Source organism: Notamacropus eugenii, chromosome 5 (genome assembly GCF_028372415.1).
Source record: "Notamacropus eugenii isolate mMacEug1 chromosome 5, mMacEug1.pri_v2, whole genome shotgun sequence".
Lineage (NCBI taxonomy): Eukaryota > Metazoa > Chordata > Mammalia > Diprotodontia > Macropodidae > Notamacropus > Notamacropus eugenii.
The window spans coordinates 128218133-128241095 of NC_092876.1; the positions used below are offsets into that span (position 1 = coordinate 128218133).

Sequence of the window (22963 nt, forward strand, 5' to 3'; positions counted from 1 at the left end):
CATATCCTGGTACAGGCCTTCATCACTTTTTGCTTGGACTATTAAAGCAGCCTTTTAGTTGAACTCTTTGCCTCAAGTCTCTCCCTACTTCAATCCATCTTCCCCACAGCAGCCAAAATGACTTTCCTAAACCCTAAATCTGACCCTATCACTTTTCTGCTCAATAAACTTCAATGATTCCATATTATCTCCTCCTTTTTTGGCATTTAAACTCTTCACAGTCTATCCCCTTCCTATCCGGAACAGGATAGATGTTTTGGACCCGGCACACCTGGGAGATTATTTTGGTAGTTTTGTGAGATGAGCTACTGAATATGAGGAAGTCAGTTAGGTTACTCATCAGCTCCCATAGGTTCCATGATCATCTCTATGTAGCTCTCCTGGCCTACTCCCCATTCCTCACACATAGTACCCCATGCCCTCTCTCCTTGTCTTTGAACTGGCAGTCTCCCATGTCTGGGATGCTTTCCCTCCACCTTAGAATCCCTGGATTCCTTCAAATATCAGTCCAATTGCTATCTTTCTCAGGAAGTGTTTTCTTATTCTCATAGCTCCCAGTGCCTTCCCATCAAAGGCAACCTTCTGTTTTCTCTCTTTTTATATTGTACATACTCATGTATATATATATTGTCTCCCCAGATACAAGGTTAGATTTTTAAGGGCATCCTGTTTTTGCTTTCTCTCTGCATCCCCAGCCCTTAAGACAGTGTCTGACATATGATAGGTATTTAATAAGTATTTAATTTAATTAATTGATTCTTATAAGCCAGACAAGAAGTAACGGCAGTAAAGAGTAGACAATGGATGCAAGATGTTGTAGAGGTAGCTGTGAGAGTAGTTGACAACAGACTAGGGCATGGGGATTGAAATAGAAGCCAGAGGCAAAGGTGACTTCAGAAGCAACATGCTAGGGACTGAAAATGTTCCACACCCTATCAGATGCAGTTTCTGTACTGGTTGGTTTGACAATTGCTTTTCTTTATTACAAAGGGGCTACTGTGCTATAAGATATGATGAGCAGGATGCTCTCAGAAAAACTTACAAAGACTTACATGAACTGATGCAAAGTGAAGTGAACAGAACCAGGAGAACATTGTACCCAGTAACAATATTATTGTACAATTAGCGACTGTGAATGCTTAGCTCTTCTCAGCAATATAATGATATAAGACAATTCTAAAGGACTCATGATGAAAAATCCTGTCCATTTCCAGAGAAAGAACCGACGGATTCTGAATGCAGATCGAAGCATATTTTTCTTGAGGTTTTTTTGCCTGTGTTTTCTTTCACAACATGACTAACATGGAAATATGTTTTGCATGACTGCACATGTATAAGCTATATCAAATTGCTTGCCTCCTCAATGCGGGGGGAAGGGAGAGAGGGAGAGAATTTGGAACTTAAAAATTTTTTAAAAACAAATCTTAAGGATTGTTTTTACTTGTAATTGGAGAAAATAAATATTAAGTTAAAAAGAACAAAGAGGGATTCATTTGGTTGAGGGAGGGTATATCTGGAAATCACTGCACTGTTATAAAAAGGCATCAATAAAACTTATTTTTGAAAAAGATTTTACATGGCTAGCCAAGTAGCAACAGAGACATTATCAGACAAACGTATGATCAGAAGATGAAGCAGGCTGGTAAGGGAGGGAGGTCAGGGATAACCAATACACAGTGCCCCAACTCCATTGGCATGTATCCAATGCCAAGAGAACTGGAGAAAGTCCTCAGCATCAAAGACAACCCCCCTGTACAGAGGACATAGATAAGAATCACACAATGCGAGAAAGCATGAATAGGTTGTGACCTGCACTATTGAATAGAGTACTCCCACAGATCCACTGAAGTTTCAAAATACTGAAGATGGAAGTAAAATCAGGTCATGGAAGATAAATATGAAAGCATGGCATGATACTATAGGACTAGTTTTAGAACTACAAAAGCTCAGAATGAGTTGTGGCTCACAAGGAATACTAAGATTAACAAAAATATTGTTGTCTTTTAAAATTTTGTTTTGGGGGGAAAGGAGGGATCGAGGAAGGTTTAGAGCCACTGCCCAGTGTGGATAAGACAATGATCACAGAGAAAAGGTGGGGCTATTCAAATCTGGTTGAATGGCCAGACCTAAAAAGTCATCTTTAGTAGTTTGAGATGTTAGTTTGGAAAGAGACCTTTAGCAGAGGGCCCCAGGAATCTATGATTTGCCTTTGACTACTTAGCATATCATGGAATCAAAGAATTTCAGAATTAGAAGGGACCTGCTCATCAGCAAGTCCAATTCCAATCCAGATCTGAAAGAGAATTTCTACTACAATATACCTGACAAGTAAATATTCAGCTTCTGTTTCTAGGTCTTCAATGAGAGGAACACCTACCCTCCCTCCCAAGAAAGCCAATTTCCTTTGGGATATCAATGCCTTGGCCAATGTAACATTTCTATCAATGACTTGGATAAAGTCAGTGATAGTGTATTTATCAAATTTGCAAGTGACACAAAGCTGGAAGGGATAATAGATAATAGAAGCAGAATCCCAAGGGAAGCTCATGACTAGATCCTCTGCAAGGTGTCTTGAGAATGGGTTAATGAATTAGAAACTCACTCTGAGCCTGAAAGTGCAGCTAGGTGGCACAGCAGATAGAGCAGCAGGAATGGAGTCAGAAAGACTCATCTTCCTGAGTTCAAAATCAGCCTCAGACATTTGCTAGTTGTGTGACCGTGGGCAAGTCACTTAACACTGTTTGCCTCAGTTTTGTGATCTGTAAAATGAGCTGGAGAAGGAAATGGCAAACCACTCCAATATCTTTGCCAAGAAAACCCCAAATGGGGTCATGAAGAGTTGGACATATAACGATAACAACAAATGAGTCAGTAATGTGATATGGTTTAGCCAGACAAAAGCTAATATAGTCTCAAGTTGTATTAAGAGAGATCTAGTGCTCAGGATAAGGGAAGTGACAGTTTTGCTATGCTGTGGTTTTGACAGGCCTCATCTGGAATATTGTGTTCAGTTCTGGGTGCCTTGGTTTAGGAGGGACATTGATAAGCTGGCAAATGTCTGAATGAGAACAACCACGAGGTTGAGAGGCCACAAGATGATGCCGTGAAAGGAGCTGAAGTAAAGTAATGGGGGGTGGTTAACTTGAAGAAGAAGAGCTTTGGTGAGGATGTGATAGTTATGTTCAAGTATTTGAAGGGATGCATCATATGGAAAGGAGAATAAATTTGTTCCTGACCCCAAAGAGCAGAACTAGGAATGCTAGCTGGAAATTGCAGAGGGGAACCTTTAAATGGTCCTAACAATTAAGGCTGTCCCAAAGTAGAATAGGATTATTGGTCAGGGATGGGGTAGAGCAGATGGTCCCTTGGTCTCCTTTCAGCCCTGAGAGTCAGTGATTCAGTAACCCTCTCTATAGCCCTGTTGAGGGGAGCAAGGAAGGAATCAGTCTTCCTATTTGACAGAAGGTAAAACTGAGGCTGAGACCGATGAGGGGATTTGCTCAAGCTCACACATGAAATCAGTCACAGAGCTTTCAGGACTCAAACCCAGGTCTCCTAACTCCCAGCCCAGAGCCTCTTCCTACCTGGGCAATGGGGCTGTGTACATGGCCAGTCCCACAGAGGGTGTGAGTGTGTGAAGAAATAGTCTTTGTCTTTGGATCAGTGGGAACTGAATTTGGGTCTGACTACATATGTAACATATAAGGAACGATTTCCCTGGTGGGGAGGGGGAGGAGATGGGGTGAGCTGTGACATAACCCATCTGGGGGGAACCTTGTTAATATAGAGGAATGATGGCAGCTGGAATTTGGTGGGAGGGGCATAGAGGAATAGGAAGAGAGCCAAGATTTGGGTTTAAGAATGGTTGGAAAGGGCCCAAAAATCCAGTAATTTTACCTGAGACAAGTTGGGGGAGGGGGGACTCTTTTCAGATGTTTGGTTAAGTGGGAATTGGGCTAATTAGGTCAAGAAAGGTGGGCCAGCCTCTCCTGCCAGACTAAAGGGAATTTAGGGGAATGGAATCAGATTTAGAGCTAGAAGGGAATTTAGGGGTTGCCTGCTCCCCACTTTCCATGTTTTTCAATGGAATAGATGAGACAGAGAGGCCAAGAAACATGCCCAAAATCATATGGGTAAATGGGACAGCTGGGATTTGACCCAGGAGCTCTGACTCCAATTCCAGCCCTCTTTCCTCTGTACTACAGTGCACAATGGGGTATGGGGGAGGGAGTGTTGAGAAGGACTAGCGCCTCTGGTGTGAGGGCTGCTCGTCCACCTTTGGGGTCCACTTGCCACTCAACTCTTACCTATAGCTCCAAGAAGCTGTAGCATGCACAGCAGCCACACTCTAGTAAAACTATCTTGGCAGACGGGCCAAACTACGTTGAGGCTAACTGACAGGCCTCAAATCCATGGGTGAGTTAATGGGATGTCTACCCCAAACATGTGAAGACTTTCCCTGGAGAAATGAGTGAATCAGAACAATTTGTTCCAACTTCCATAGAGGCGGCAGAAGAGCTTAGAGTTTGGTCAGACATCGAAGACATTAAGGTCACTCCCGGGCCATCGCTCGTCATCTTGACTCTTATCTTGCCACTGGACTCTGATGACTCTGGAAGAGAGAGTAAGGCTAATGACTTTTCACAACTCTACCTCACTTGAATCCAATTCACACCCAAATCAGGACATCACCGCTGATGTCACTGATGCTCTTTGGAAAAATGGAGGCCAAACAACAATGAAAGGTGAAATGCCAGTCACTCAGCTCATTTGACCACCTTTTAATGAACTGACTATGAGCTGAACACTGTGCTAAGCACTGGAGAGTTAAGCTAAGACATACTCCTTGTCCTGATGGAGCTCCCAGTCTAAGAGAGAGAGAATATAAAACACAGATAACTGTAACACACAACCTCAGTGCCGTGGAGAGGGCTGGAGGGGGCAGGGTTGGGTTGCCATGGATAAAGAATTAGACAAGACTTCCTGGAGCAGGTAACATTCAATTGGGTTTTAAAAGATGGGTGGGAATTCAACTGGCTTAATAATTCCACAATTTTGCATTCTCTTTAAACTTGGACTTATTTTTAAATCTGTTTCCCTCTTCCTAAGAGGCATCCTTGGGGAGTGAATAGAGAGCTGGCCTCACAGCTAGCAAGCCTTAGATTCAAGCCCTGCCTCTGATGTGTATTGGCTATTACTGTAGGCAATCCTCAAAGACTACAAACTGCACAAGGTGCCAACCTGCTTCAGTGGAGTGAATTTTCCTATCAAAGAGTTCTTATATCACTGAAAACACAAATCTGAACTTATTCCTTGTAGTTGCTCAGTTGTTTTCCAATCATGTCTGACTCTTCATGACCTCATCTGGGGTTTGTTTCGCAAAGATGCTAGTCGTTGGCCATTTCCTTTTCCAGCTCATTTGACAGATGAGGAAACTGAGGTAAACAGGATTAAGTGACTTGCCCAGGGTCACACAGCTGAGACCAGATTTGAACTCACCAAGATGAATCTTTCTGACTTGCTGCTTTATCCACTGCACTGCCTAGCTATTCCCCTTATCCCCCATCTTCCCTTAACTGCAGGTCAAATCTTTTTGAAAAACTAACCCTCTGACTTGGACAATCCAAGGAGAACGAAAGAAGGTTGTGTACTTTCAGGTCAGAAGAATTAGGGGATCCTGGAGGTGAGCATCTGAGGCTGCAGTAGGAGCAGAGGGCAATGGCAGGGAGGAGGGGGAAGAGAAGAAAGACAGAGAGACAGACAGATAAAGAGACAGACAGACAGACAGAGACAGAGACAGACAGAGACACACAGAGAGAGAGAGAGAGACACTGAGAGAGAGACAGAATCAGAGAGAGATAGAGAAAGAGAGAACAATAATGTGTGTAACACACTTAACACAGTGCCTCATAGCATACAGGAGGGACTTAATTAAATGCTTGTTCCCTCTCTCCTTCCTCTACTTTTCTATTCTTTATAACACACTTCAAATGTCATCTGTTTCAGAAAGCCTCCCATGATTCTTGTGACAGGTGATGAATTTCCCCCTCAGGGTACTTAGCTTGTATCTCCCCAATTCACCTATCACATATATTAGGCATTATGGTTATCTGTGTTGGTGTTTTCTCCCCTGGAAGTCAAGGATCTTGTCTTATCTAAACTCTGTGTCCCTCTCCAGTCCCTGCCAAGTTCTTGTCACTGAATAAATGTTTCTTGAATGAATGAATGTAGCCCAACATTCTCATGCGATAGAAGAGGAAACCAAAACCCAGAGAGAAGAGACTTGCTCAAAGTCTACAGTTCAGTTAATGAAAGAGCCTAGGCCAGAAGCAGTCTCCTGACTCGCCAATCCAAGGTCCTTCCTACCTTGTAGAATCATAGAACTTCAATGTAAAAACCAATCTCAGAAGTCATCCACCCAATACAAGAATCCCTTCTACAGGATCTCTGACAGGTGGACACCCAGGTTCAGCTTGAACACTTCAAGTGACAAGAAGTTCACTACCTCATAGAACATCTTAAAATCAACCAATTAAAGGAGGGAATAAATGTCCTTTGTCACCAATGACCAGAAATGATTCTTACTTGATATGGGACTTGGAGTTGTTTTTGTGTTTGAAGGAGAGTGCTGTGCCTTGAGGAAACAGGACCACAGCAAGGAAAAGGAGATTCAAGTCCCCTAGGGATTTCTACCTACTCTATGCTTATCCCCATAGCCCTTCACCAGAGATAGTTATGGAGTTCAGAGCTTAATGAACACATTAAGATGCATTATGTTTTACTGGAGGCCCCACAGAACTGAGTGTCAATAGACCAAGGATCAAGCCCCAGATCGAGACTGCTGTGTGTGCTTTTGGAAAGTTATCTCACCTCTCAGAACCTCAGTTTACCCTTCTATAAAATGAGTGAGCTGGACTAATTAATTTAATTAATTAATTTAGTTAATCTCTAAAATCCTTTTCACCTTCAGCATTGTGGGCCTCCATAGGTCTTGCCTCTCCCAGGAGATGATAACTGATTCCAACAGTCCCCTAATCCAGTTGAAGAAAGGTTTCCCATCATTTCTCTGTCCAATTCCAGCCCATTTCACCCCGCCATACTTATGATAACTCCCATTTCTGTAACTATAGCTTTTTTTCTTGTGACCACTGTTTATTTTGGGCTTTGGGGCAGCCCTGAAGCCCTGCCCCTGCTCCCAGGCCCACCCAGAGAGGAGGGGACGGAGCCTGAAGCACATGGGGAGTGAGAGAAGGCACTAGATACCAGATGAGCCCCGTGGGGGCAGCGTGTGATGGCACCTGGCTGGCATGTTAAAGCATGTAATGTGTAGGGGTTCAGGGGCCATGGTAAGCATATTACAGCATGTTTACAGAGGAGCTGGGGGGGACAGCACATTAATGCGGTAAGTATTTCTAAGGAAGCCAGGAAGCATGTGGCTGACATGTTAGAGCGTGTGACATGTTTGCAGGGGAACTGATGCATGTGACTTGCATGTTAGAGCATGTGCCATTTGCAGCTGTGCTTGGAGGGGCAGAAGTGTGTGGTTGGTTGGCACATTCCAGAGCTGGGGGTGAGGATGAACAGGAAGCAGGGGCTACTTGGTGGTGGTCATATTGGTACAGTCAGGGTAGGAGGGGCACCTCTGGGACAATGCGTCAGCATCTGGTAGTGTCTGTGCCAGAGGGTTCCTTCATCAGGCTGAGAATGACAGAAGTGTAAGGGAGGGGGAGGGCAGCTTCCTGGCAATCTCTGTCCTGGGTAGTGGTGGGGGCTGATGACCAGTCAGGTGGACAGACACATGGGCCTCAGGAGTACATGGTCAGCTGCAGCCACTCTTGGATATTCACTTGGATCTGATCACTGTCATCCTTGTCCAGAACGTGCCTTGAAGGCACGGAACATGGCGTCCAGGCACACAAGACAGCTGATGAAGTTGTCAAAATCCATGTTTCCATCCTCATCTGAGTACCGCTGAATGATCATCTGGTACAGCTCTGAGCTGAGCTGGAAGCCTACAGCTAAAAAGGCTCCTGAGAGCTCACTGCTGCCAATGGTCCCTGGGTGGTCTAGGTCATACTGTTTGTAGATGGCCTGCCATTTCTTTATGTTGTTCCAAAGGTACTTAAACTCCTTAAAGCCAAGTTTGCCACTGGTATCACTATCCATGATGGCCACCATGCTCCGACAGGTGTTGATGCCAAAGCCATCAGTCTTAAGGTCAGGATGTCCAGTCACCACCTTGTTCAAGGCGTTCACCAGTTCACAGGCACTGACTTCCATGTCATCTCCTGCTAGCTGGGCAAACAGCCTTCTGAACCACCAGACCTCCTCGCTCTCATTGGCCTCAATGTTAGAGAAGTGGGATCGAGGGGGTGGGGGCTCTGGGTTATAATTGGCTGCAGCTTCACTGATGGTGCTGGTGACATCGCCTAGGAACCCCATGGCACCCCCAGCTCCTCTACCACCACCTCCACTGAGCCTGATGACATTGCCGATGCCTCCAGCACCGCTGCTGCCTCCGCTGAGCAGCCCCCCTAGATTAACCAGGAACATGTCTTCAGGACCCTGGTCTCAGCCTCAGTTTCCCCAGCCGCATCCTGGCCTCCTACCCTCCTCGCTCTACTTCACTCGGGTCCAGTCTCTTTATAGTTTTATAATATGCTTTTCTTACAATTGCCCAGGAGATAGGTAGATCAAGTATTATTATGAACTTTTTAGATGAGGAAGGCCAGGGTCTGAGAAGGCACAGACTGGCCTACAGGGTCCTAAAGCTGTCTAGCTTAGGAGTGAGGACTCACCATCCCCAGGCATCCTGGCCCCTCATTCCAGCTCTCTTGTCACTGTGCTTGGCTACCTGTCATTTCTGTGGGGTCTGAATGAACACTTGCAGAGGCAACACCTCCTCAGTTAGTAGGAAACTGCTCTGGCCTAGGAGACCCAGACCCTACGCCCAGCTTGGCCTGGCCATCCTCCCTGTGTGAGGCTTGGGCAAGTCCCTTTTACTCTCTTTTACTCTCTAGGTCTCAATTTGTTTCTCAGTAAAGTGGGTAATAATAGCAAATGCCCTCTTTCTCTTGTAGGGTCTTCATGAAGAACATGTGAGATAACAGATGGAAAAGACCTTTGTCAGAACCCCAAGTCTGGGTGCCTTTACTAGCCTCCCAAGGAAAAGGAGGTACAGACGGGTGTAGAGGAAAGAACTCTGAGGGCCTGGAGGTAGAGACTAAGGCTCTGAACCCCAGCTCTGACAGAGGCCTGCCATGTGCCCTTGAGAAGACCACCTCCTCTCAGTGTCCTTCTCTGTAAGCACAAGAATAAGAACGCCTTCCTTGCCTATCTCCCCCCACTTTTGTGAGGACCCAATGAGATCACACGAGTGCATCATTTTCTAAGCCCTAAGGTTCCATAGAAATAGGAGTTCTTCACACTGCTATCATCTTTATCATCATTACTCTTTGCAAGCTTGATCTCCTCACTCACTGACCTCCTCACATCATCGTTGCTCATTTCAGAAGTTTCCCGGCCTTCTTCCACTCTCTAGAAAGGCCTCCTATTTACAATTCTCTCTATCCCATCCCACCCCAGCTGCTTCTACCATGATGGCTTTCCATGTGCTTCTCCCACCCCCTTTTCCCACCCTTGACCAGCACACCTTGGGCCCTCACATCTATGCCTGTTCCAGAATCCAATCAAAATTCCTCGGGGTGTTTTACATTTCCTCCTCATGGCTCTGTGGGCCAGGGTCAGCTGCTCAAGTGTTACCTCCTCTGGCTCTGGTGCCTCTCGGGGCCTGTAACCTCACCAGAGCTGTGATTCACCCTTGCCTAGATGCGCCAATCAGACACCAGGAGCTAGTGAGTTCACCTCCACATCCATTCTCAAAACCGTGTCCTCTTTTCTGTTCCCACGGTCACCCCCTTCAATGCAGCCTCTCATTACCACCCACTGAGGCTCTTCCCCCTGCCATCTTCTCTCCTTTTCCTGCCTTCGTTTCACTGCCGGGGCTGTTTTTCTCCCATGGCCTCTGTTTACAACTCTTCAGTACCTACCCATAGCCTACAGAAGAAAGTGACCCTTTGTGTTCCCGGCCAGCTAAGTGTCCTCCATTGTTCCACAGCATCATTCAGGCCTCACAGCCTCATTTCATATGACCTTCTCCCCACCCCATCCCTTCACACACTCTCCAACCAAACTGGACAAATCTCTCTCTACCCATATCTCCTCCACCAAACCCAGGGCCTCTCCTGCCTCCCTGCCTTTGTTGGGCCTTTTCCCTAAGCATACATTGTTCTCCTTCACCTACTGCTCTTTATATCTCAAGTCAAATAATACCTCCTCCAGAGAGCCTTCCCTGACCTCTCTGTTGATAATGACCTGCTCCCCCACAGAGCACTTCATTTACACCCCTCTAAGGCACTTAACATGTATTATGTCATTAAACTTACCTGTGGTTTGTATCTTATCATCATACTAGCTTGTGAACTCCAAGAGGGTATATCTTATCACTTACTGCCAGGGGCTTCTCTCAACCTCAATTTCCTAATTTGTAAAATGAGGATGAAGATCACCTGTGAAGAGTATTTTGTAAACCTTTGAACACAATAAAAATGCTAGCTATTATTATAACCCATGCAACCTGGGCAAGTTACTCATATTTTATCACTTGTTACCCAGGACTTCTCTCAGCCTCAGTTTTCTTATCTGTAAAATGAGAGGGTTGAACATGTTGGTCTCTCAAGTCCCAATGGTCCTATGATCTAGACTTTGTATCTCCTCTAGTGTCAGGAACAAGCTAAGTGTTTTAACAAATGCTTGTTTAGAGAATGAAAGAACTGCTTCTACAGATCTATCATCTTCCTCCCAACCATCCCTGCTACCAGAACCAATCAGGTTCATTCTCCTCTCTGAAACTTTACTCACACTGTTTACACCAATGGTCACACCTCCCTTTCTCTTTTCATCCTTTCCACACCCATCCCATCCTTTGAGGTCTAGCTCATGTCTAACCTCCTCCCACAAGTCTTCCTGGTACCCAGAGGCCTCTTATTTCTCCCTTGAGTTCTGATAGTCCTTAGAATCTGATCTACATTGTCCAGTACTCAGTAACTCTCTCAAATTTTCCCTTAAACTTCATTGTGTTGGTCCTTCATTCTCAAAGAGGACCACGACATCAAGAAGATGATATACCTTGCAGTTGGCTTTGATTTGAGTGAGGGAGGGCTGTGCAAGGTCACCAGCCTCACTTTCTTCTCCTGAGCCATCTGGGTCCAATGGCCTGACATTCGTCAGGACGACTGGAGATGGTCCAGGATGCAAGGAGAGACCCTGGCCCTTTCAGGCTAAGGTCTTATCACATTCTCACTTTGAGTGAGATACACTCATTCAATGAATAGGCTTCTTTAAGTAGTTATTCAAGGGATGGCCCCTTTAATAAAAAAAAATCAAGCTGGGAGGGGAAGACCCCCAGGGTTCCTGGGTAAAAGAGAAACAAGGACTATTTAGTTATGACATTCACTCTGTGCTAGGTGGGTGGGGACTTGTTGTCGAGACTATGAGCTCCAGAGTGATCCCCTGTTCTAAAGCACATAGGATACCAACTTCTCTCCTACCACCACTATGCGTACTACCCCCACCCCTGGCTCTGTCCTGAGACCTCTTCCATTTTCTCTTACTTGGTTATCAACTCAGCTTCCAGGGTTAAATTATCATCTCTAAACAGACAAATCCTCGATTTATTTCTCTAGCCCCTGGTCTCTCTTTCTTGAGCTCTATCATTAACAACATCGACAACTACCTATTGGAACTTGAAAACAGATATCCTCTAGAAACTTCAAACTCAACATTTCCTCATTACAAATACTGTGCTAAGGATCACAAAGGAAGGCAAAGCAGTCCCTGCCTTTATGGACTTCACATTCAAATGGTGATAAATAACATGTAAATAACTGGGGCATATAGAAGATAACCCCAATCTGCCTAGTCCTGCTCTCAGAGCCTTCACCAGCATCCCCTCCAAAGATGCAACAGAGAATATTCATTGGGTATCCCATATCCTTGAAAACCCTGCTAATGGAGCACCGCCTTTGACAGGTACTAACAAGCTTCATAGACTTCAAAGGACAGGATCACTGACAGCCTGGATGCCCACTGCCCCAGGACCAGCCTCCGAGGTGTGAAAACCAGCCACCAGGGAACAAAATTCAAGGTCACAGAAACTCAAAGAGGCCCTCTACTAGGGAATGGAAGAGATGAGGTCTGGGTTAGTAGCTGGAAGCCCAGTCCTGATGAATTCAGAGATGCGTGGCACCTTGGAGAAGGACCAACTTGAGAGGTGAGGGATGCTGTGGCAGCAGTCTTCAAATGACTTGCCCAGGGTCACACAGCTTCCAAGTGTCTAAGGCCAAGTTTGAACCCACAAAGATGAATCTCCTTGACTCCAAGTCCAGCATTCTATCCACTGTGCCACCTACTAGCCCCTAACTGTATTTGTAAAACACTTTGCAAATTTTAAGGTGCTACATAGATGCTAGTTATTATTTGTATTAGAGGAATAAGTGTGTCATTCAAGGCCCTCTATGATCTGGTTCCATCTACCTGAGCTATTTAATCTCTTGCTGCTCATTTTCATGTTCTCTAAGCTCTCACCAAACTGAGCCAGTCCTCCAAAGAGCTTCAATTTAGTATCTCTAAGTCGGTGCTTTTATAGTGCTCTTTTTTTGAAATTCCACCGTACTCACTGATCTTTCCCTGAAATCTTCCTTATCCCTCAACGCACAGCTCAAGTGCTACTGCTGCTGGGCTTTCTTTTTTTTAATGTTAAAAACTATGCTTATTGTATATGACAATACATTTAATTATTTAACTTTATCACAATTCACATTCTCTTTGTCCTGAGTACCCATAGCATTCCACTCTGTGCATCTCTTAGGCATTTACCATTTTCTGTTTGAGTTCAAAGATAGGTTTGTATATGCAATATCCACCTGCCATAAACTATAATCTCCTTGAGAGCAAGAACTGTGTCTTATTCTTCACTGCTTGTTGAACTGGGTTGAACAATTCACATGGGATCTGTCTTCTGCAGACAGAGATGAGTGAGGCCAATTCCTCCCCCTGCTCCCTAGAAGGGCAGTGTCCTGGTCCTCAGAACCTTGCTGGGTGACCATGGTCAAGCTGCTTTACCTCACAAGTACTCAGTCCAGGTCCTCTAGAAAATGAAGTATTTGGACCAGATGATCTCCAAAGACCTTTCCAAAACTAACATTGACTCTTCTATGTTCTCATATCTTTTCTGCCTTTGTTCTCGAGTCCATTCTAGCTCTGACATTCTATGTTCTAAAGACCCCAAGTTCTGACAGTCTATGTGCTAAAGTCCCTTCCCACCACAGTTCTAGAGCTGGAAGGGAACTTTGAGAACATCTAAGGGCTATGTCACCTCCCTCATTTGAGAGATGAACTTGAGTTCATCCCAAAGAGTGATTTACCCAAGGTCATACAGAAAAGAGCCAGAATTCAAACTCAGATCCTCTGTTTCAAAATTCAGCACGCTTTCCACTTGACCACACTGCCCTCTGGCCCCTTCCACCTCTGAAATTCTGTGTTCTAGGGTTCTGATGTTCTAGGATTCCAATTCTTTCCGGTCTATTTTATTTATCATCTGAAGGGCAAGAATGTTTAGCAGTTTTCAAGTTGGGCCTCAAATTAAGGATTATTGTTTTTAAAGAGAGGGCAAACCAGAGAGAAAAGAGAATAGCTATATGGCTGGCTTCCAAGTGGAGAATCAGCATAAAACTCTGGTGATCTGATTGTGGGGGAGACTGGGGAATGGAGAGACAGATGCAGACAGTCATAGACACACACACAGACAACAAAGGAGAGACAGAGATAGAAACATGAGGAGACAGAATCACAAAAACAGAGACAGACGTGGAGGGAGAGAGAGACAGGAGAGAAAGGAAAAGGGAAACAAATAGCCTGGGGGGGAAGAAAAGGGGGTAGAAATGGAAGGGCTCTGAGGAGGGCAAAGTCGGCTATTCTTTGTGGCCAGGAATATTCACTGGGGGATTACCTGAATCTTCCCCACCTCAATCTCAATCTCACTTTCCCTCACTTAAGAGTCAGTTGAAAATCAAGATGAAAGGGAAAGGGAGACAATGTTTGCTCTGCATTATGATACTGAGCCCCTCCACCTCCTGATCCCATAAGGTGGGACATTCCACACTCACTGAGGACTCTTCATCCTGAAACCTACATATCCACTCCCGCCCTTCCTCCTCCAACTCCATGGACATTTGTCATCACATCTGGACAGTGATGGACTTTGTGATTCCAGAAGTCCTGTCCAGCTTCAAAATTGTGCCTTCTATGTTTATATTCTAAGGCCTCTTCGAGTTCTAACATTGTATTCAAAGATCCCTTTACCATTCTGACAGGCTTATGTTCTCTGTTCCAACTCCAATGTTCTAGGATCATGTACCATTTTCTATTGTATTGTTTTAAAGACCTTTTACATTTCTTGTTGCATTTAATCCTCACAACAGAGAGAGTTAAAACAGAATTTATTCCTCTTCCATATGACAGAGGGGGAAATTGAAGCCTAGAGGAATGATTAGACTTACTTAGTTACTGGTTGAGTGGGGACTAACACCCATGTCCTAGAATCAAAGAGAATAAGCCAGAACTAATCCCCTTCTTCACTTCCTTGAGTCTATGACGGTCCTCAAGCTGACATTCTCCCCACTCAACCTTTGTCAATCAGGAACCTTTGGAGGAAATCAGGAGCAGCATCTCCTCCAATGGTTACAGACTCATAATTAGGGCCACAAGAATGTGGTTGGACCCTCCCAGCTGTGCATTGTCCCCCCCACCCCACCCCGAACACACACACACAGTTCCAGCTCTGGTCCCACCCGCTCACCCTGCTGCCAGCTTCTATCCTACGCCAGGCCAAGAGAAATTCAAACAGCTGAGGAAACAAAACCATCTCCGTGCCTGCCTCAACCCCTCTCCCCAAACAATTTCTGGGAAAACCAAATGCCACGGAAGGAGAGTAGTGAGGCTAGTGGTATTATCTTTCCTTCAGGCTCATGGCCTAGTTTTCATTAGGCCCACCGCCTGATTTTGCTTTTCTCTACTTGCCTGCCGGACATCTCTACTGGCATGTCCCCACTAGCACTAGCCAAAGTCCCCATGGCTAAACCCAAGCATCATCCACTGCCCAGACCAGCTCCTCTCATCCCCATTTGGAATCAAAGACTCCTAGAGCCTCAAGGCTGGAAAGGCCTTAGCTCAAAGACCACAGAATATTCAAGCTACAGGGACCTTCGAGACCTTCTGCGCCCTCCCCACATGGAGTAGTGAACAGGGCTTGGCATCAGGACATGGATTCAAACCTTGCTTTAGACATTTACTAGCTATGTGACCCTGGGCAAGTCACTTCTCTGGACCTGTTTGCTCAATAATAAAATGGGGGAACTAGGCTCCATGTCCTTGCAAGTCCCTTTTAGCTCTAAGCATATGATCCTATGAAGCTCCTCATTGGACAAAAGTGGAAACTGAGACCAAGAGAAAGGGCATGATATACCAGAAGAAACCACGCCATGAATTGGTATTGGAGTGAGGATTCATACCCATATCCCTTAACTCCAAGTCCTGGCCCCTTTCTTTCCACTTCTACATACGTAAACTTGGAGCATGTCCTGTGTGCTCAACCCTGTCCTGGGTGTATTAAGTCATTGCTGCATAGTGGAAAGGGGAAAGACTGCCAGATTTAGGGTCAGAGGATCTGGCTTTAAGTCCTAGCTCTATCACTTGCTACCTTGGAAAAGTCACTTAACCTTTTGGGGTTTCAGTTTCTGTATCTATCAGGCAGGTTTGGACTAATGATCCTTTCCAGCTCTAAAGGCATGATCCCATGAGCTCAGCCTGTTGTCATGTTTACCGCCCTTCAAGGCCCAACTCAGCCGACACCTTTCTCCAGGAAGCTAACTGATGGATATCAGGGCCGATCCTTTGAGATGCTCCCTGCCTTCACTACATCTGCTCACAAAGGACCTTCCCATCAGGGTTTTCCCAGCTTTCCTGGCTCCTGCCCTTACTCTTTGAACCCATCCCTACGAAACAACCTTTCTTAAAATGCAAACTCCTTTAGTGCTTTTGGTGGAGGTGTGGGGGGGAGATGTCTTTATATACCCAGTGCTTAAAAGAGTATCTCCCACATAGTAGGTACTTAATGAATGCTTGTTATTGATTGGTTGAAAACCCTTACCAAATTTATTCTTTTCCTCTCATATCAAACTTATTTCTCACCTCGAAACATTTATTCTCACTATTTCACCAACCAGAATGCCATCCTCTCCAAATCTCCCCTGACCTTGGAGATCCAGCTTAAAGCCCACTTCCTCCAGGAAGCCCTCCCTACCCATAATGATCTATCCCTTCCCAGAAGTGCCTGGTTGGATCCCACAGCCCAGCCCTTGCCTCCATCCTGCCCTTCACAGTCTCTCCCCTATGACGCTGTGAGGGGCCATGTCCATCTCTCAGACCAGGGGTCTCTCAGCTACAGGGGGTCTCCCCCTCAAACTGAGGGCTCCTCAGAGGCAGGACCTATCACCTCCTCTTCCTGGATTCTTCCTCATTCCTCTAGGTTCTCCCCGCCCCACCCCCATCCCAGAAAGGGCTCTGCGATGAGGGAAAGAGCAGAGTGAGCAGCCCGCCCGCCTCTCCCACACCAGGAAGGGGTGGTCTTGGATGAAGTGGGAGGTCTGAGCCAGGGAAGAAGTCAGAGGTTTCCACAAGGGCAGCATTTCCATAGCAGCAAGAGGCAAGAGCTTGTGTTTATGCTCCACATAGTTTTATCTGCCTCTGTGGTCTCCCCTCCTCTCTCTCCCACCCCCAGACAGCCTGACACCCTCGCGGCCAAGAGCAGGCGCCCACCAGGAGACCATGAGCCCAACCCCAGATCAGATCGGTTCCTCATCCTCCCCGGGAAGAGACATCAAAGCAACAACGGTCCTGAGTCTGGACAGCAGCAGGGGTCAGAGTGGTACCATCCATGGAATGTTCCTGGGAGCCACATTACCCTCAGACTACTCAACATTCTAGGGGTGGAACCCACCCTTAGTGGCTCGAGGAGAGAACTCTGGGAGCAGGGCAAGGCGCCTCTCAGGGAGGGGAGGGCACAGTGCTCTCCTCGGGGGAGGGCTTGGCATGGGATCCCACCTCCTCCTCCTTCATCCACCCTGATCCCCCCTGTCTGAAGCGCTGGGTTACAATTCCCCCTCAGACCTACTAACAACAGAACCAGGCTCCCAGTAACCATAAAATTCCCCCTTTTACCTACTAACCAATCAACAACTCAGGAAGCCTCAGTTTCCTCCTTTGTTAAACTGGTTTAATAGTATTTGCCCTAAGTATAAGGTAGGAATGAGGGAAATACTTTGTAACCCTTAAAGACATAAAAATATGAGCTATTGTTACTTTTATTTTTAACATTACTCATTCTGAACTGTGAAATCTGGCCCTTAGGAATTCCAATTTCATCCAGTCCATGAGCACGACTCATGATGACGCTGCATTCCTCCCTAGCCTAGACGCACAGAATCACAAAATTTAGAGCCTGAAGGGACATCTAGTCTAACTCTCCCATTCACCGGAGAAGGAACAGTCCTAAGGAGATTTAAGGACCTGTCCAGTGTTCCATGACTAATCAGTGGCAGAGTCAGGATTGGAACTCATATCCTCTAATTCCAAATACAAGCAGTGCTCTTTTGCTGTACCTCCCTGACCACCTCATTTACCCAGAATCCTAAAATTACGTAGTTAATGCTGTCAAGGCTGCCACCAGTTATCCAGATGGCCAGCCTTGGAGTCAGATCCAGTCTGTTGACAATTCCCCTAGATTCCCCTTCCAACCACCCTCTTATACATCTCCTCTCACTCCCACAGCCAGCACCCTAGCTCCCTTCAGCACCTCTCACCTGGCCTATAGCAACAGCCTTCTAATTCACCTCGTTGCCTCCAGCCTCTGAGACCCTCTGCAAGTCACTCAGCTGCCAAAGGGATTTTCCTAAAGTGCAGATCTAAGCATGTTATTTCCCCACTCAAGAAGTACAGGTGGCTCCCAATCCCTTCTAGGATCAAATAAGAACTCTATTTGATCCACAAAACCTTTCCCAACCTAGTTCCAGGCTATCTTTCCATGCTTATCAAACATGATCTACCTTCACACATTCCGATTTCCAGTCAAGGCAGGCCATCTCCTAATTCCACCCTTTCAAAGAGATTGCTGACCAGGCACCCCTTCATCACCTTCACTGCCTTTGCTGATGAGGGCGAGTGACTGTCCTATGAGTGAGCACGAGGGCTTTGGGAGAGCTGCTCTGACTGTTCAGAGGACTTGTTTTCTTCTTTGTAGTAACAGCAGCAATAACTTTCCCATATCCCTTTCAGGTTTTCAAAGCACTGCAGAGGGCTTTAATTTCTGGCTCTGCTATTCATTGGTTATATGACCCTGGGCAAGTCATTTTCCTTTTCTGGGTCTCAGTTCCCCATCATTAAAATGGTAGAGTTGGACTTGGGAACTGCTAATCAATCAGCCTATCTATGTGTTAAGCCTTATCTACGGATCTGGCACCATGGTAGGTACTGGGAATGCAAAGATAAAGGTGACGTAGTCCTGGCCCTCAAGGAGTTTACATCCTTTGAAAAAAGAAATCCTACATCTAAAGAAATTGTATATAAGGAAATTACAAGGTATTTTGTTAATGATAGATAGAGTGGGAGGAAGGGGCGGCCACTGTGGCTGACAGAGAACCAGGAAAGATCCCATATAGGGGGTGACACCCATTCAAAACAAACAAAAAAGAAAAGCAAGGTAAATTTCTCCACATAATAAAGTCCTCCCTATCCTTCAAGGCCTTGCTCAAGTCTGGCCCCTTCTAGGAAGGCTTCTCTACTTGACCCTTCAGAGGTCCCTCCCTATTCTGGGTGCCTGTGTCCTCAAGCTCAGCACCGCATAGCTCCCCATCTCTGCTTCTTTATAGCTATCTATAGCCACTATCTATATGCAGATATAGGATATGGAGGTAGATATGGGATATAGATAGATGAATACCACATATACATATATACATCTGTGTGCACACTCATATATATGTATTATATATGGTATAAATCTATATACCATATCTAGATAGATAGATATAGAAGCAGAAGTGATAAACTATGTGGTCCTAAGGTTGAATACAATAGGCATCCAGAATAGGAAGGGATCCCTGAAGGGTCAAATATGTGCATGCATATATACATGTACACACGCATATATATGTACACAAAAAATTGGGAGTGTGTGGGGGTGCTCAGGGAGGACTAGCACCTCTGGTACGAAAGTTTGCTGAGCCTTTTCAAGGCTACTCATCCACCTTTTGTGTTCACCTGACACTTAACTCTCACCTGTGATCCCAAGAAACCGTAGCATGCACAGTGGCCACCCCACGGTAAATTGTTTCAGCAGACAGGCTAAACCGGATTGAAGGTAGTCGACAGGCTTCAAGTCCATTGGTGAGGTGAGGAATGGGCGGAAGAAAGCAATTTGTCCTGATAGCCATTAAGGTCTATGGAGCACTTAGAGCTTGGTCAGACATCGAAGATGCCAAGGTCATCCACTGCTCCCCGGTCCATCATCAGTGGTCCTGACTTTTGTCCTGCCGTTGGACTTCAGTGACTCTGAAAAAGAGAGGGAGGCGGATGACTTTGTGTGACTCTGCCTCACTTAAATCCAATTTCTATTTGAGTCAAGATATCACCCTGTGATGTCACTGGTCCACTTTGAAAATAAAGGACAAACAACAGTCTGAACTGGATGCTTCTCTATATATCCACATGCTATATCGAGAGATCCAGGCTCTCCCCTCACAGGTGTGGGAAAGGGCCAGAGGATCACAGTTGGAAGGTAATCAGAGGACATCTAGTCGAATCCCTTCACTTTACAAAGGAAGACAAGGAGGACTAGAGAGGCTGAAGGACTTGTCGAAGACATCATCGGTGAGAAGTAAAGTCAGGTTTTGAACCTAGGACTTTTGTCTCTACATCCATCCATGTTGTTGGGGTTTTGTTCCCTTACTGATTGACATAAGAGGCGCTGGGTGGTGTGGGTGTGGAAGAAGAGGGAAATCATTTATTTTCTTTCATAAGTCTCTCCCCTCAGCATCTGCTCATAAATCACTCTGTCATGAGGGACATCAGGGGGCATGGGCAGATTTTCCAAACACATTCTTGGGTGAGCAGTTCTCAGGCTCCAAGCTGCCCCAGGTCCTCCAAATAGAGAATCCAGAGGATGTGGCTCTTGGCTCTCTCCTTCATCCATCCACCCAGGGCTCCAAATGCCCAGCCCAGGACACTAGAAGAGCCATGTTTTCCTGGAGCCATTGAGCAGGGGGTGGGGGGGGAGGAAGGTGAGGGGGGTCTTTGTAGCAAGACCCATGGTCTGGGCACCAGATGAAGAACTGGAACAACTCAAAAGATCCCCAGACCCCATGCAGGCCTTGGGCGAGCCCCCATCCTCTCTCATCCTGTTCCTCCAGGGCTGTGTAGAGGGGGAGAAACTCTCAAGCAGGACTGGATGGGGGGGGACGAGGTGGCACTTCACCTCTGAGCTGCATTCCCCTGGAAGGATTCACTCATCAGCACCCTTACTCCCATTCCAGGTCTGAGTTGAAAGCCAATGATTGTCCCCAAAGGCTTGGAATTGTTTTCAAGTCTACTAATGAGCAGAGAGAGGGACAGCAGGGAAGGGGAGGTGGGGCAGGGTGGGGAACAAGGATGGCTCGGTGCGTGTTTGCCTGGTGTTGGGGAATTGTTAGCACAATAAACACTGTTTTCTTTTCATAGGGGAAATGGGGTTTTCTGGATTTCTGGGAAGGCCTCCTGGGTAGAGAAATCCTCCCTACTTGTACAAACAGTTCAGGAGGGTTGAGGGAGGGGGTGAGGGGGCCAGGATGTCTAATACAAAATAAGGGCATTAATACACTGAGGGAGGCCGAGGGTTTCATAAGGCTTAGGGAGCTTGGAAGCGACCCTCTGGATTCTCTGTTCTCATTTTTGGGTTCTGAGATCCTTCCATGTCTGACACTCTCTGTTTTATCTTCTAACAGTCTCCATTCTAAGTTTCCTCCCATCTCTGTTCTCCACTTTAGGGTCCTTTCCAGCGTCGATATTGATATTTTGTATTCTAAGGCCTCTTCCCATCTCTAACATTTTCTCTTCAAAAATCCTTCTTCCACTTCTACCATTTTCTCTTCCCTCTGAGCTGCGATATTTTATGCTGTAAAGCCCCTCCCACATCTGATATTCTACATTCTCAGTTCTCTCCCAGTTCTGACATTTTATGCTCTAAGTTTCCTCCGAACTCTAACATTCTACCTTCGGGGGTCTCTTCCAATTTTATTATTGTCTAATTTAGGATGCTGTGATTTCTCTCTTCGGGGATTGACTGTGCCATCTCCAAACTCATTTAGTAAAACAGGACCTTTCTTATCAACCCTTCAGTGTGAGGACTAACGTTAATGAGGATGGATTGGCTGTTGACTGGGCTTCTGTCCCATGAACGTAAAGCCAGAGCTGGAGTTAAGGGGGTCGGGCTCCACTGAGGGCCAGAGAGAATGAGAGATGGGGAAACTAGGGGTGGGGGTGGGAGAGAGGAGATAAATTGGGATTCTTGACTTATTTGGAAAGGAAATTCATCTTCCTGGGTTGTAGTATAATGGGAAGAGCCTAGCATTAGGAGTCAGAAAATAGGGGTTAATCCTGGCCCAGCCACTAACCCACTTAGCAGCCCTGTGTAAGTCACTTTCCATCTCCAAGCCTCATTATTCTCCTCTGTAAGATCAATGGGGATGATGATGATGCCTCCTCAACTTTCTACCCAAATGTGTTTAGAAAGATAGCATTTAAGCTGAGTTTTGAGATGTGAAGAGAAAAATGAGTCTCAGGTACTGGGGACAACCTGTATAAGTGTGCAGAGATAGGAGATGTGGGGAACAACATGTATAATTTGCCTGGACCACAAAGTATATGGTCCTATTTGTCTGTCTCTGTACCTATCTACCTGTCTCTATCTGTCTATCTATCTATCTATCCATCCATCCATCTATATTTCTATTTATCTATCTTTCTAACTGTCCATCTATCTACCTGGTAATGCAGAAGTCTGGAAAGGCAGTTAATTGGATCCTGGTTGTAAAGGACCCTAAATGCTGAACTAGAGTCTCTGTTTTGTCCCAGAAAAAGTCACTGGAATTTAGAGAGTAGCAGAATGACATGTCAGCCTAGCACATTGGGAAAATTACTTTGACACTCATGTGGAGAGTAGAGTGGAAAGAAGAAAAATTTGACACAGATAATGAATCCATGGAAATCAATGAGGTCACCAAGAAAATGTGTAGAGGGAGAAGAGAGCCTGATGCAGAACCTTGGGGGTCACCCACAGTTAACAAATATGATATGGAAGAAGAACCAACAAAGAAGACTAAGAGAGGTAGGAGGAGAACCAGGAGAGAGAGAGTGATGTTACTGAAAACCCATTATCACTGACCCTCAGGCCAGCCTGGCCCTCCTAACTCCAGCTCTGGACTCATGTTCATGTGACAGTAGCCAATTCAGAGGAGAGCATAGCTAAGAAGAGAGGGTGACGGTGTCAAAGACTACAAAGATGACAAGAAGGCTGAGGGAAAAAATAATTCAGTTTGACAATTAAGAGATTGTCATTAACTTTGGAGGGAACAGTTTCAGTTGAACAAGGTGACTGAAAGTCAGACTGCATAAGACTGAGAAGTGAGTCAAAGGAAGTCAACAAATAGAGGCTGGAAAGGTACTTGCCAGGAATATTGACAAGGGAGTTTCTGCCCAATCATGGATTGAACCAAATGACTGCCAAGGTTACAACTGAAGTAGGTTGGGGAAATGA

General features: G+C 45.7%; 1 pseudogene; it reads right to left on the minus strand.

The window, feature by feature from the left end:
• Positions 1 to 7748: 7748 nt before the first annotated feature.
• Positions 7749 to 8553, minus strand: LOC140508894 (calpain small subunit 1 pseudogene; annotated as a pseudogene).
• Between the last annotated feature and the right edge of the window lie 14410 nt (positions 8554 to 22963).